Source organism: Manis javanica, chromosome 3, assembly GCF_040802235.1.
Source record: "Manis javanica isolate MJ-LG chromosome 3, MJ_LKY, whole genome shotgun sequence".
In the NCBI taxonomy this organism is placed as follows: domain Eukaryota; kingdom Metazoa; phylum Chordata; class Mammalia; order Pholidota; family Manidae; genus Manis; species Manis javanica.
The window spans coordinates 47,993,496-48,008,269 of record NC_133158.1 but is presented as its reverse complement, the minus strand read 5'-3'; the positions used below and the strand labels follow the sequence as shown (position 1 = coordinate 48,008,269).

At 42.9% G+C, this 14,774-nt stretch overlaps 1 pseudogene; it reads left to right on the top strand.

The window, feature by feature from the left end:
- Positions 1-9,187, top strand: part of LOC118971734 (carbonyl reductase [NADPH] 1-like) — a 28,630-nt pseudogene extending 19,443 nt beyond the window's left edge.
- Positions 9,188-14,774: the final 5,587 nt, after the last annotated feature.

The window sequence follows — 14,774 nt, the reverse complement described above, 5'->3', positions numbered from 1 at the left end:
CCATTGCAGGGTGGTTGTGAGACTGGACCCAAAGGTCACAGAGTGGCATGACACAGACATTTACACTGGCCAAGTGGGGTGCATATTTACAGCAATGTAGCACCCTCTCTACTAGTCCATTAAGTGGAGAACTCCAGTGCTTACTGGGGCCAGTGACCTCCACCAGTGAAAGCAGGAAGAACTTGTTTTTGATCCATTGGTAGCTGAGAGTCCTTATCAGGAGGGAAAAGCCCCTATACCTGAAGATGATTGGTATACAGATGGCTCCAGTTGTGGGCAGCCCCCAAAGTAGAGGGCTGTGGCTTTCCATCCTAAGACTGAGACAATATGGATGGAGGATGGAGAGGGGAAGAGCAGCCAATGGGCTGAGTTGCAGGCAATATGGGATGTGATCACCCAGGAGCCTTCCCACATAGCTGTCTGCACTGACAGCTGGGCCAAGTATTGTGGCTTGACCCTGTTGCTACCGATATAGTACCATGTCAACTGAGTGGTTGGTCACTGGCCCTTTTGGGGGCAAGAGTTGTGACAAGACCTATGGGCCTCTGGTCAGACTAAGTCTGTTACCACATATCATGTGACTGGCCATTTGCCTTTGACATCCCCAGGGAATGATGAAGCAGACACACTGGCCCAGGTGCGCTGGATAGAAGGAAAGCCTGTCTCTGATGTGGCTCAATGGTTATATCAGCATTTGGTGCATGCGGAGCAAAAGACAATGTGGGCTGTAGCCCGTTGGTGGGGCTTGCCAGTGACCTTTGAAGAAGTCAGCCAAACCCAGGAGTAGTGCCTTGTGTGCTCTAAGAGGGACTTACACAGAGACATAAAGCAACATTGGACAATAGTAAGGGAGTCGATACCCCTTGTCAGGTGTCAGATAGCCTATATTTGATCTCTGCCCATATCAAAAGGATATCAGTTTGCCATGAATTAGGTAGACATGGCTACTGGACTATTGGTTGATTTTCTTCCATATCGTGCAGATCAGCAACCCACCAAGAGGGGCCTAGAGCATCTCTTTGCAGTCTATGACCTGCTGCAGGTGATTGAGAGTGATCAAGGCACCCACTTTACTGGACATGCATTACAAGGATGGGTAGAGTAATTAGTAACAAAGTGGAAGTTTCATGTACCATATAACACTACTAGGGTAGACATGATAGAGAGGTACAACAGTTTATTGAAATCTGACCTAAAGTCAGACACCAGTAGTCTACAGGGCTGATCAGTTCACCTATGGACAGTGTTACGGCAATTGAATGAGAAGCCCCGTAAAGGAGCTTTGAGCCCTGTGGATGTGCTCACACACCTTGCTGCCTCTCCTATACAACTGTATGTCCACACCAAAGAAGAGTTATTGAAGCCAGGATATGGCCAGCAGAGCAACATCCTGCTGCCAGTCCTGGCTGCATTATATCCTGGGGACACTGTTGAATGGATGTGGCCCTAGACATTTCAACACATGGACCAGAAATGGCTGGCCCTTCTGGCACCTTTGGGAAAAGGCCTGGAAGCTGGCCTCAGGTGTATTCCTGGAATAACAGCAGAGTGGCCCCCAAAGATCACGGTAGTGTACCCAAAACATCCAGGAGGTAAAAGCATCTTATGGGGAAGTTTTGTTTCATCTTTATGGCCAGTATATGTACCTCCCATAGCCCTATGTATTAACCCATCTGTAACTCCCACACGAAGTATGTGAAAGTCTGATATATGAGACCAGGACAAGATCCCATTCCTGCCACTGTCCTATCACAGGACCCCTGTCTTGCATGTGTCCTACCTGATGGACAAGGTTTGCCTATGCTGGTGTCATCAAAACATGTATCTTATTGCCCTTAAGGTTTTCTTCTTGTACAGTCCTTCTGACCTGGATGCATTCCCTGGCTGCAGCTGAAGTGTGATGATCGCTATTGCCTGCCTGTGGAATGAACGAACTGTGGACTTAATCTCCATAGGACTTAGAACCGAGCTGAATCCTCCAGTTTGAAGATTATCATGATTTTATTGCTGTTGCTATTGTATGACATTAGTCTGGTCACAGTGCTCTAGTTTTCTCACCCAGGGACCACTGAGGAAGAGGGGGAACAAGTAGATTGTAAGGCAACATTTCTGGAGGGGTGGCCTGTGGGCAAAACTGTAATATTCTAGAATATCTCGCCTAGCTTTAGTGCATCTCCATATGAACAGGCGTTTCTAAGGGGTGGAGAGTAGTTCATCTCCATATCAGTGGGTAATTCCCTGGACAACCAAGGGCTTATCTCACCCTGAGAGGTTGGTGGGAGGTCTCACTTGCTTCTGCCAGAGCAGGAGAGAGAAACGGCCCCAGACCGCAGTTTGTAAGCAATAAATGGGTTTTAAACTTTATTTCTCCCTTTGATGGATTTCAGGTTTAGAGGTATTTTGCCCACGGATTTCCTCTCCCTGGAGTTACAGGGCTCCTCCCAAAGAGTTTTAGTTGAACCGCCTAGAATCTCACCCTACACTGAGCCATACTGAGTATCACCAAGGCATACTGGTTTGGGGAAGCACACCTCTCCACCCTGACCATCACCTGTCTCTGAAGAGGGATCATATGAGCGCTGTGCCCTGGCTTGTCCACAGTGCCTCACTGGGCAGAAGCAGAACAAGAGTTTGGTCATTAGAAACCTTCTGGAACGATCTGACCCACTTCACAGGAGCAAGAAAGGGGAGGCCTCAGCTTTTAGGAGTGTATACACTGCTTCCCAGAACCTATTTTTGTGCAGTTTCTCAAACTGTGGCTGGACCTCCAAAATCAGAGCCCCCACCCCCACCCCCATGGCCAGATTCCAAACCACTCTCCATGCCAACAGCCTGCAGGCTCCCACCCAGCCATGTCGTCAGATACCTGTGTGACATTGGTCACTGTGGCTGGTCCACAACATGCCCGTCACCTTCCAGAGGCAGGGCCTGGGTGCTGGGAGGGCAGGTGGCCTCCATGAAGGTGTCCAGCCAGGGCTGGCTGTGGCTTGTCCAGAACCACTGCTGTGGGGACCTTAGCTCTCTAGGGTTTACAAGGGGCTCCCTAGGGAAGGAGGACACACACGGGCGTAAGGGGCAGCCCAGTCCCCAGAGGTTTTCAAACCTTTCCAGCCAGATGACATGTGAGTTGTCATGGATCAGAGCCAGGAATCTCATCCACGTTTTCTTCATCTGATTAGAGTTTGGAGTACAATGGTGAATTTGTGGCCTCCTTCCAAACAAACAAGGAATCGCAAAGAATGATACCCAGAGATGCCATTATGCATGTTTCTCATAGCCTTCCTCAATGGGGTCCACTTACGCACTATACAGCATTGAAGAGAAGGAAATTGACACTGACACAATACTGTTAACTGGACCCAGACATTACTAGAATTCACCAGAGTTTATAAGGAAAACTAAATTGTATCTTTCTATGATATTTTTCCACATGGATACTCTTTAGTAACTCGGCTTTTTCTTTCCCCTAAGCTATTGATACTATCCCCAAATATTTTAAGACAGAAATAACAGTGAAACCAACTTTTTTGGTACCCAAGATGTCTGCATGGAGCTGCTGCCTCTAGTGAGACCCCAAGGTCAGCCTGGTGAGCAGCCCCACGGAGCATCTCTGGCAGAATCGGGCCCCGCTACCCCTGACCTTGTCCTCAGCACTGCTCCCTTTCCCTGCTCTGCTACACTGGCCCCCGGGTGTGTCTCCTCAGGGCCAGGGGCCCCTCTCCCACAACTACACACTTGTCAGTGGCCATCAGTGCTTCTGTCCATGGCACAACCGCCTCTTCCTCTTCCTCAGCTCTTCAGTCAAGGTTCCCCAACAGGCCCTTTATTTGCTCCTTGCCCCTCACATATTGGGGTCCCTCAGCTTGCCTTCCTGCCCTCTCTCTCCTCTCTCTCTCTCTCAGGGTGATCTTATTCAGGCTAGTGGAACTTCACCACCCCAATTTATTAGCACCACCCAATATGTGTCACCTGTCCAGAACATTCCCAGAGTCCAGACACACATATGTCACTTACTGCCAATCTTGTCCTGATGGCCATCCCTCCCCTGGAATCCACTTCACTTCCAAAACACACTCATCCTTTTCCCAAACATTTGGCCTGTGACCTTATCCAACTGCCAGTACCCTGGAGGTCACATGCCCACATTATATTATCATTAACCAGATTCCAGGAGTTGTCCACCCGAGTTTCTCCCCAGGCCTGAGGAGGCCTCCAGCCCAGCTCTATATCAGGTGCTCAGCTGTCCTTTCAGTGCAATGTAAGCCCTGTACTCTGTACTCTGTGCATGCTTACTGTCTCCAAAAGGCCTTGAGGAGCAAAGACCAATCTCTTAGGGCAGCAAGTAGTTCTCTCTGTCATCTGACCTGCCTTTGCCCAGTCCTCTGTTCATTCCCCTCACCAAGCCCACAGTTCTAGACAAAACCATCCTATTACTTTGGTGGTAAACTACTGCAGTACTTACCCCAAGGCTAGGGATAGTTTGGGAACCACCACACATTAAATACACCTATTAAGACAAGCATTAAATTTTAGAAAGATTAAGAGGTCTGGCTTGGTATTGATGATATGCATGTACCATTTACTCACAAATCTGCCCAGTGTTCCTTTCCTATCCTACTGGAAAATGCTATTACTTCTTCTAAACTTTGGTTCTCCTGGGTCAGAACAGGTAGTGTTTTGAATGTCACCTAACCCCCTCATCACCCCAAAACTAGATGGTAGAAATGGAGTTCCTCTGGACACCAGCCCACAGTTCTACAGTGATTCCTATTACAGCTCAGACCAGCACATCTGGCCGATTATTTTTCATCTAACTGAGCTGTGCAAGTTATTGCAGTGTCTGCTCTTGCTCTCAAAGGGCAAAGGACTCCTCTCAGAGTTTGCTAAATCCGCCTTATTTAAATAATTAACATCACCTCTCAAGAGCTAGAAAATGGAAATGGAAATGCATGTGATATTCTCTGCATTAGAACAAGATTTTCTTACTTCTGAAATGGAGAGTTTTTCCAGTATTTGGAGGGAAAGGCTGCCCCATTGATTCATGGTATCAGGAATTTACCTGCTCTCTTTAAGGAGAAAATCTGAGAGAAGTCCTAGCTAGGGTTACCAAAAGCATATACTGTCCCTTCTCTCCCACAGCAGAGCCTGAGATACAAAGAACAATCTGGAATGGTTCCCACAGAATCTCTGTGGGGAGAAGAAACCTTCCAGAAGAGGACTGTTCATGTTGTGTTTTGATGAGGAAGGAGAAAGGGAAAGACTGTGTGCGCTTAGGATCACTGAGGGAGAATACATGTGGATTTCTTTTAAATTATTCCCTTTTTTAAAAAAGAGAGATATTCTGAAATGCACTAGCCATACAAAATATAAAAATCTACAATGCCCAGGTACCCATGTTAACCAATCAGTCAATATGCCTCCTGTTTTTCCAAACTCGCCATCATCCTGAGTTTGAGGAATACTGGTAGGTGGTTACTCTTTGATTCTCTTTAAATGATGATGTGAACTTATTCTGAAAACATACTGAGGGAAAACCAACTCTGTGAAATCAGACAAACACCTGAAATCTGGAGACTCTTATTCACCAGATACTAGCTTGAAAAGTACTAGGAGGAAATAAATGGCCTTCTTAAGGCTTCACTTACCAAGTAATCCTTCAAAGAAATTATGATCTACCCTAATTTGAGGAGGAACTTCTCTTCAAATTTCTATAGACTGAAAAATTCCTAGAGGAAGTTGAGGTGAAAATCACATTATTATAGGTCTCTTCAACCTCTGACATTTTGCCATTCTAGGGGGAGGGACATCCCTTGATGCAATGGGCTGGGCATTTTATATATTGTCCCTAAAGCACATGGAAGCTTATTGGATCTCAAAGTCACACACACAGTCAAATGCAGACTTGGACACATGGAGCCAACCTGATTTCTTCCAATTACTCGATGGTTCTCAAATCTTTTACGCTAAGGGTCTCACTCCTCAGTGTGAAGCTTCACCTATTTAGGTCAGAGTAACAGTCAGCACAAGTCCTCAGCAGACTGGAATCATTTTCTTCTCACCACAGGGCCCCCAGGAACCTCAGGGAAACCCACAGGGCCCCAGGAGGCTCATATAAAAGCCTGCCATGTTTAGTGAAAACCCACTATCAAAACAGAGACTTAATGATAAGTGTCCTTGGAATTAGAAAAGATGGACTTAGAAGGGACTGTGATCAATGGGAAATAGGAAAACAGTCCAGAGAAGCAGATGTGGACTCATCACCTCTGAACAGACCATAGGAACTGAGTGAAGCTTTGGAGTGTGTTACGGAGGTGAGATGAGGTCCACGACATCCTTGGTTGTCCAGAGCGTGTTGGCTCCGGCTGTAGGCAGTAGTCTTGGGGAGGGAAGATGGCCAGGGGCAGAACCCTCAGGGCACAGTCATCCCCAGAGGGTTTTGGATTAGATCTCTGAGGGCTGAGCCCTGGGGACCTGGCCTATGTGTTGCCATACATTCACACTTTTGAAGGAAAACATGGCTTCTCTAAAGTAATTACCTGGTTAGATACAGAAAAATGGCTGGAAGCAACTCCTAAGCTCTACCAGTGAAAGGGTCTGGTCTTAGATTGTTGGTGTGCTTTTCCCCTCTGTGGAATGGCTATTAAAGGGTGAGTTTTTCTCATACACACACACACACACACACACACACACACACACACACACACACCCTTAACCCATTAATGACAGGTGGCCCATAACACTTTCAGTGGGCATTCCAGTGTAGTGTCCTGAAATGCCATGTGAATGCCATAAGCACACTCCAGAGACAAAAAGTATTTGGATCCAAACCTGTACTGTGTAATGTCTAGCAAGTGCTTCCAGCTTTGTCTGTGCGTTTCCTGTCCTGACTTGTCAGACCACAAGGGTGGTGGCCTCACGTAGCTGTGTGGAGAGGCCCCCAGGTGTGGTCCTGACCTGTGGGAGTGTGGTCTGTGGGAGGGATAGCGTGGGGGAAGGGAGACTGGATGCAGCACCACATTCACCAATTTACCTCCAAAGCCCTGCAGCCTCCCCTGTCAGGCTTTCCTAGTGCATACAGATAAGTATTTTCCCAGCTGATCTAGACTTCCTGGGCTAGATAGAATGAAAAACAGGCCATCACTTCCTTTCAGAGAAACAACAGCCTAGAGAAAGGTGATAGAGATTCGCCATCTACTATCTTGAGGAAATAGACATGAGAAGATGGTTTCAAAACCTGATGTGTAATCGAAGCTGTGGTATACCAGTTACCCACACTGACTGTCTCTCCTACTGTCTTTTTTCTAAAGACATTTTTGAATTTTGTGATTTTGAGTCATGAAATGTATTTAAATTATGGCTGGTCAGATGGCATGTTAGAAAATGATATAAATTCTATTAGGATATCTAAGTAGTGCTTAGATTCAATTTATTCTTATGCTTTATATATTCCACATAAAATGAAGGATTCAGTATTAACCAGTTGCTCAAATTTGTTCATCTTAGAAGACTGTTGGAAGTCAAATAATACAGTTTCTATAATTTACTTTAATTCTCTCAAAAGATCATTTAATGAGAGTCACCATTCTGCGGATACTGAAATCACTGAGCTTTTTTGGCCTAGGCACTCTTTTAAGGGGATGTGGATCAAATTTACCTGGTGCTGACAGTCCCTACTGGATATTCACAGGAAAAAGGAACAGCTTCCTAATTTTCCTTATGTCTAATTGAAGTTATGGTACATGGCTTGTTATAATACTAAAATATTCATTTATATATATTAACATTATAAGACAAATATTCATACTATTTTATATAAATTCATCTTTATGTATACCTAGCATACTTTCCAAAAAAACTAGTCAGATATGTGTCATTATTTAACACTTTTGACAAATTTATTAAGATATAACTTACTCTACCATACACTTCACCCTTTTAAAGTACAAACCCAGTTGTGGAACCATCTCCACATTCAAGATTAGAACATTTTAATTACCCAAAAAATAAATCCAGTGCCCTTCAGTTTTAATCTGGTGGTCTCCCATTTCTCCTGCCCCTAAGACACCACCAGTCTACACTTCATCTCTAGATGTTCTTGTTCAGGACTGTCCATATAAAAAGAATCATTCAATATGTTCTTTTGTGAGTGATTGTCTTGGCAATGGATTTCACCCCAAGTTCACTATAGATTCCAAGTGCACCCCAGATCTGCAGCAGAAGTTTACAAGTGAGAGAAGAGGAGCTGGTGGGGCTCATGAACAAGTGCGTGGAAGACACAAAGAATGGCGTGCACTTGGAGGAGGGCTGGCCTCATATGAATGTTGCCTCCTACGCAGTGTCAAAGCCCAGCAACACAGTTCTGTCAAAAATATCCCAGCCCAAACAAACAAAATGAATCACCATCCTATGCAGTACTCACTCCGAGATGGGTGCCAACTCTGTGACATCTTCAGTAATTTCCTCCATGATAAAAGGCAACAAAAAGTGGAAAGATGATAAGAATGATTGAACATTTTAGATGAATAAATGGTTCTTACAAATGTCCATTTGTGCTGATTCTTTACATGCCAACCAACTCAGGTAACTAAAGACCTAAATGTTAAGCCAAGGCAAGAGACAGGATAACTCAGAGGTTGCCAAACATTGCAGAATGAGTTAGATAGTCATGATTTCAGCTTTGCAGGCTACATGGTCTCGTTGGAACTACTCAGATCTGCTGTTGTAGCAATAAAGTAGCCACAAACAATATATAAACCACCAAGAGTGTTTGGAATTGGCGTGGTGCCTAGTATACCGGCTGGCTGCATGCAGACTCACTCTGAGTGGACGGGATTCTACTGATTGACCTGCCACTGTGGAAATAAAGTTGGATATAACCCTTTCACCCCAAGAACATTCCAAAATCCAGACAAGGAAACTGAATGAGCAGAGTAGGAGGGACACTATCCTCTTGAATACCTGATGCCCAGGGTTGGTGAAAACAAACATGGGAGGAGCCTCTTCCTTGAAAAGCCCTGAAGAAGGAGCAAAGACCCCTATGTACTTGGCCTCTTTGCCTTCAAATGCTGAGGAGCCTCATGGACAGTTTGTCATTGAGAAGAAAGTTGAACAATGGGAATCTCCAACTCAGAGCTCCCTCCATGGCTCCAATTACCTGGCATGTTCTGATTTGACCAAAGGCCTGTGAGTCCCCACCCAGTCATGTCATCAGACACCTGTGTGACATTGGTCACTGTGGCTGGTCAAAAACATGCCCATCACCTTCCAGAGTAAGGGTCTGGGTGCTGGGAGGGCAGGTGGCCTCTAGTGTGTCCAGCCAGGGTGGGCTGTGGCTTGTCTGGAACCACTGCTGTGGGGCTGTTAGCTTCTCTGGGACCTACAAGGGGCTCCCTAGGGAAGAAGGACACACTAGAAGCTTCAGGAACAAATTAATCCCCAGAGACTTGCAAACTTTTCAAGCCAGATGAACTTTGTTCTATCATGGATCACACTCGGGCAACTCATCCAGATTTTCTCAGTTTCTATCTGATTGGACTTTTGGAGTATACTGGTGAATGTTTTACCTTTTTTGAAATAAACAGGAAATTGCAAAGAATGATACACAGAGGTATCACTGTACATTCTTCACAGTGCCTTCTTATGGGGCCACCTTACACACTGTACAGCACTGACCAGCCAGGAAATTGACATTGACACAATACTATTAACTGGACCCACACCTTACTGAGAAGTCACAAGAGTTCATAGGTGGAAAAAAATTTGTTTCATTTTATGGAATTTTCCCACATGGCAACTATGAGTAATTCTGTTCTCTTACTGCCCTGGAAGCTGATGATCCCACACCCTTACCTACTCAAGCACAAATGGCAATCACACAAGAAAAAAAGATAAGAGGCATCCAAATCGGTAAAAAAAAAAAAAAAAAAAGAATGAAATTGTCACTATTTTCAGATGACATAAAACTATATATATAAAACCTAAAGATTCCACAAAAAACTATTAGAGCTAATACATGGGTTTAGTAATAACTATTAGAACTAATACCTGGATTTAGTAAAGTTAGAGGATACAAAATAATATAGAGAAAGAAGTTGCATTCCTGTATAGTAATCATGAACTAGCAGAAAGAAATCAAGAAAACAATTCTATTTGCAGTTGCCTCAAAAAGAATTAAATGCCTAGGAAAAAACCTAACAGAGGAGGTGAAACACCTGTATTCTGAAAACTAAAGACACTGATGAAAGAAACTGAAGAAGACACAAATAAATGGAAAATTATCCCTTGTTCATGGATAGGAAGAATTAAAACTGTCAAAAAGGCGATTCATCCAAAGCGATTTACAGATTCAAAGCAATCTCTATCAAAATACCAATGACATTTTTCAATGAACTACAACAAATAATCCTAAAAATTATATGGAAGCACAGAGGATCCTGAATAGCCAAAGCCATCTTGAGAAATAAGAACAAAACTGGGGTTGTCAGAGTCCCTGATTTCAAGCTATACTACAAAGCTATGTTGATTAAAACAATGTGGTAAGGCCACAAGAACAGACACATAGACCAAAGTAACAGAAGAGTAAGCCCAAGCATATATATTCAATTATATCTGAGAATGGAACCAAGAATATACAATGGGGAGAAGACCATCTCTACAATAAATGGTCTTAGGAAAAAAAAGAACTCTATGCCAGACAATGAAACTGGATTACTGTCTAACACCATACATAAAAGGAGGTGGGGGAGAGTCTAGTAACCATAATGTTGCTCATGTAATTGTACATTAATGATACCAGGAACAAAAAAGTCAACACAAAATAGGTTAAAGACCCAGATATAAGATAAGAAGCAAAAGAACTCTTAGTATAAAACATAGGCAGGCATCTCTTGATCACCACAATGAAAAATGTTTTTCTGATACATTTACCTGGGTAAGGGAAAGTAAAGGAAAATTAAACAGGTGGGACTACATCAAGCAGTAAAGCTTCTGTAGAGTAGAAAGATGGCAGTGTGAGAGGTGAGACAGAGGCTTCCTCCTAAAACCACATACAATATGAAAATATAATTAATACAACTAATCCTGAAAGAGCAACAGGAAAGAGGACTGCGCCAGACTGCACACACCTGGAGAAAAGAACAAGGTAACATACCAAAGCTGTGGCCCAGCACCCTAGCCCCTCCCTCACCCCAGTTCACCAGCAGGAGGAAGAGAAATGGAGCTGGGAGGAAGTGGAGGCCTGGGAATGCTGAATACATAACTCCAGAGATCTCCTCTGAGAGCATAAACATACATTTCATGGTGCTTGCATGTTACTCTCATGATTAGGGGGTTGGAAAGCAAAGACGGGCAAAATTCCTGGAGAGACTGAGATTCCAGCTGCTTGTGAAAAACAGGGATCCATATGTGGCTGCTCTGGAACAAAAGAAAGGCAAGCAGTCTGAGACTTCCTAACAAGGAAGCCCTTAGCAAGAGGGCTGCTAAAAGGGCAAGGACTGCACAGAGCTTACTGCTCAGGAGAAAGGACAGGTAGACAAAATTGTCCAGGTGCACTCTGCCCAGCTGGTTAGGAGCTTCCACAATTTTTAGGTGCTCCAGCTCCCTTGCTGGCTACACAGCTCCAAGGACCCCCTCCATGATACGCAGCCTACTGTGTCTTTCTCCTGGCCAGCCCCACCTGGCTCACAAACTAGCAAACCCTATCCTGGCATTAGGCAGCCAGAGGGAAGATCGGTCTACAGCAACTACAAACGCAAAGCATAGAGCCTTATGCCTGTGTGCTTGGACCACTGGTTCAGGCAGTGGAGACAGGCATAGCAGCTGGGAAACAGGAAACAGCTCTTTCCCTTGCCCAGGCACCAATACCACTACCCTGCAACCCCCAACATTCCTTCAGGGGCTGAGCACCTCCAGAGAATAGAGCTTCTGGACACTAAAGGGCACCATATACAAATGTGAAATGCCAAAGGAACCTGCTCCAAAGTAAAATTATTAATACAACTCCTGAGAAAGATGACATAAACCTATGAATCTTCCTGAAAGGGAGTTCAAAATAAAAATCATTAATATGCTCATGGAGGTATGGAAAGGTATTCAAGAATTCAGGAATGAATTCCAGTCAGAAATCCAATTGTTGAAGAGCACAATGGAGGCTATTAAAAGCAGATTATATATGGTGGAGAAGACGATAAATGAAATAGAAACTAGAGAAGAGGAAGACAAAGAAGCTGAGGCACAGAGAGAAAAAAGGATCTCTAAAAATGAAAGAATATTGAGAGAACTGTGTGACCAATCCAAACAGAACATTATTCACATTATAGGGATACCAGAAGAAGAAGAGAGAGAGAAAGGGATAGAAAGTGTCCTTGAGGAGGTAATTGCTGAAAACTTCCCCAATCTGGGGAAGGAGATAGTCTCTCAGGCCATGGAGATGCACAGATTTCCCAACACAAGGGACACAAGGAAGACAACACCAAGATATATAGTTATTAAAATGGCAAAGATCAAGGATAAGGACAGACTATTAAAAGCAGGCAGAGAGAGAAATAAGATCATATACAAAGGAAAGCCCATCAGGCTATCATCAGACTTCTCAGGCCAGAAGGGAGTGGCATGATGTATTTAATGCAATGAAGCAGAGGCACCTCGAACCAAGATTACTTCATCCGGCAAGATTATCATTTAAATTTGAAGGAGGGATTAAACAATTTCCAGATGAGTAAAAACTGAGAGAATTTACCTCCCAAAAACCATCTCTACAGTGTATTTTTGAGGGACTGCTATAGATGGAAGTGTTCCTAAGATTTAATAGCTGTCACCAGAGGTAATATAACTACAGTAAAGAAAGTAGAACAGCTAATTTGCAAATGCAAAATAAAATTCACTATCCCCAAAGTCAATCAAGGGATAGACAAAGAGTACAGAATATGATACCTAATATATAAAGAATGGAAGATGAAGAAAAAGGAGGAGGAAAAGAAAAGAACCTTTAGATTGTGTTTGTAATAGCATATTAAGTGACTTGGTTAGACTCTTAGATAGTAAGGAAGCTAACCTTGAACCTTTGGTAACCATGAATCTAAAGCCTGCAATGGCAATAAGTACATACCTATCGATAATCACCCTAAATGTAAATGGACTGAATGCACCAATAAAAAGACATAGAGTCACTGAATGGATAAAAAAACAAGACCCATCTATATGCTGCCTACAAGAGACTCACTTTAAACCCAAAGACAAACACAGACTAAAAGTGAGAGGATGGAAAAGATATTTCATGCAATTAATAGGGAGAAAAAAGCAGGAGTTGCAGTACTTGTATCAGACAAAACAGACTTCAAAACAAAGAAAGTCACAAGAGACAAAGAAGGACATTATATAATGACAAAAGTGTTAATCCAACAAGAAGATATAACCATTATAAATATTTATGAGCCCAGCACAGAAGCACCTACATATGTGAAACAAACACTAACTGAATTAAAAGGGGAAATAGAATGCAATGCATTCATTATAGGAGACTTCAACACTCCATTCACTCTGAAGGACAGATCAACCAGACAGAAAATAAGAAAGGAGATAGAGGCACTGAACAATACATTAGAATAGATGGACCTAACAGATATTTACAGGACTCTACACCCAAAAGCAGCAGAATACACATTCTTCTCAAGTGTACATGGAACATTTTCAAGAATAGATCATATAATAGGCCACAAAAAGAGCCTTGGTAAATTCAAAAAGATTGAAATTGTACCAACCAGTTGCTCAGACCAAAAAGGTATGAAAGTAGAAATAAATTACCCAAAGAAAATGAAAAATCCCACAAACACATGGAGGCTTCACAACATGCTCCTAAATAACCAATGGATCAATGACCAAATAAAAACAGAGATCAAGCAACATATGGAGACAAATGACAACAATAATTCAACACCACAAAATCTGTGGGACGCAGCAAAGGCCATGCTGAGAGGAAAGTATAGTGCAATACAGGCCTACCTCAGGAAAGAAGAACAATCCCATATGAGCAGTCTAAACTCACAATTAATGAAACTAGAAAAAGAAGAACAAAGGAGGCCCAAAGTCAGTAGAAGGAGGGTCATAATAAAGATTAGAGCAGAAATAAATAAAAACAAGAAGAATAAAACAATAGAATCAATGAAAGCAACAGCTGGTTCTTCGAGAAAATAAACAAAATAGATAAACCCTTAGCCAGACTTACTAAGAAAAAAAGAGAGTCTACTCACATAAACAGAATCAGAAATGAGAAAGGAAAAATCACTACAGACACCACAGAAATACAAAGAAGTATTATAGAATACTATGAAAAATTATATGCTAACAAACTGGATAACCTAGAAGAAACGGACAACTTTCTAGAAAAAGACAACTTTCCAAGGCTGACGCAGAAAGAAACAGAAAATCAGAAAAGACCAATTACCAGCAAAGAAATTGAACTGGTAATCAAAAACCTACCTAAGAACAAAACTCCTGGGCAAGATGGCTTCACAGCTAAATTTTATCAAGCATTTAGCAAAGACTTAATACCCATTCTCCTTAAAGTTTTCCAAAGAGTAGAAGAAGAGGGAATACTTCCAAACTCATTCTCTGAGGCCTGAATCACTCTAATACCAAAACCAGGCAAAGACACCATAAAAAAAGAAAATTACATACCAATATCCCTGATGAACATAGATGCAAAAATACTGAACAAAATATTAGCAAACCAAATTCAAAAATAGATCAAAAAGATCATCCATCATGATCAGGTAGGA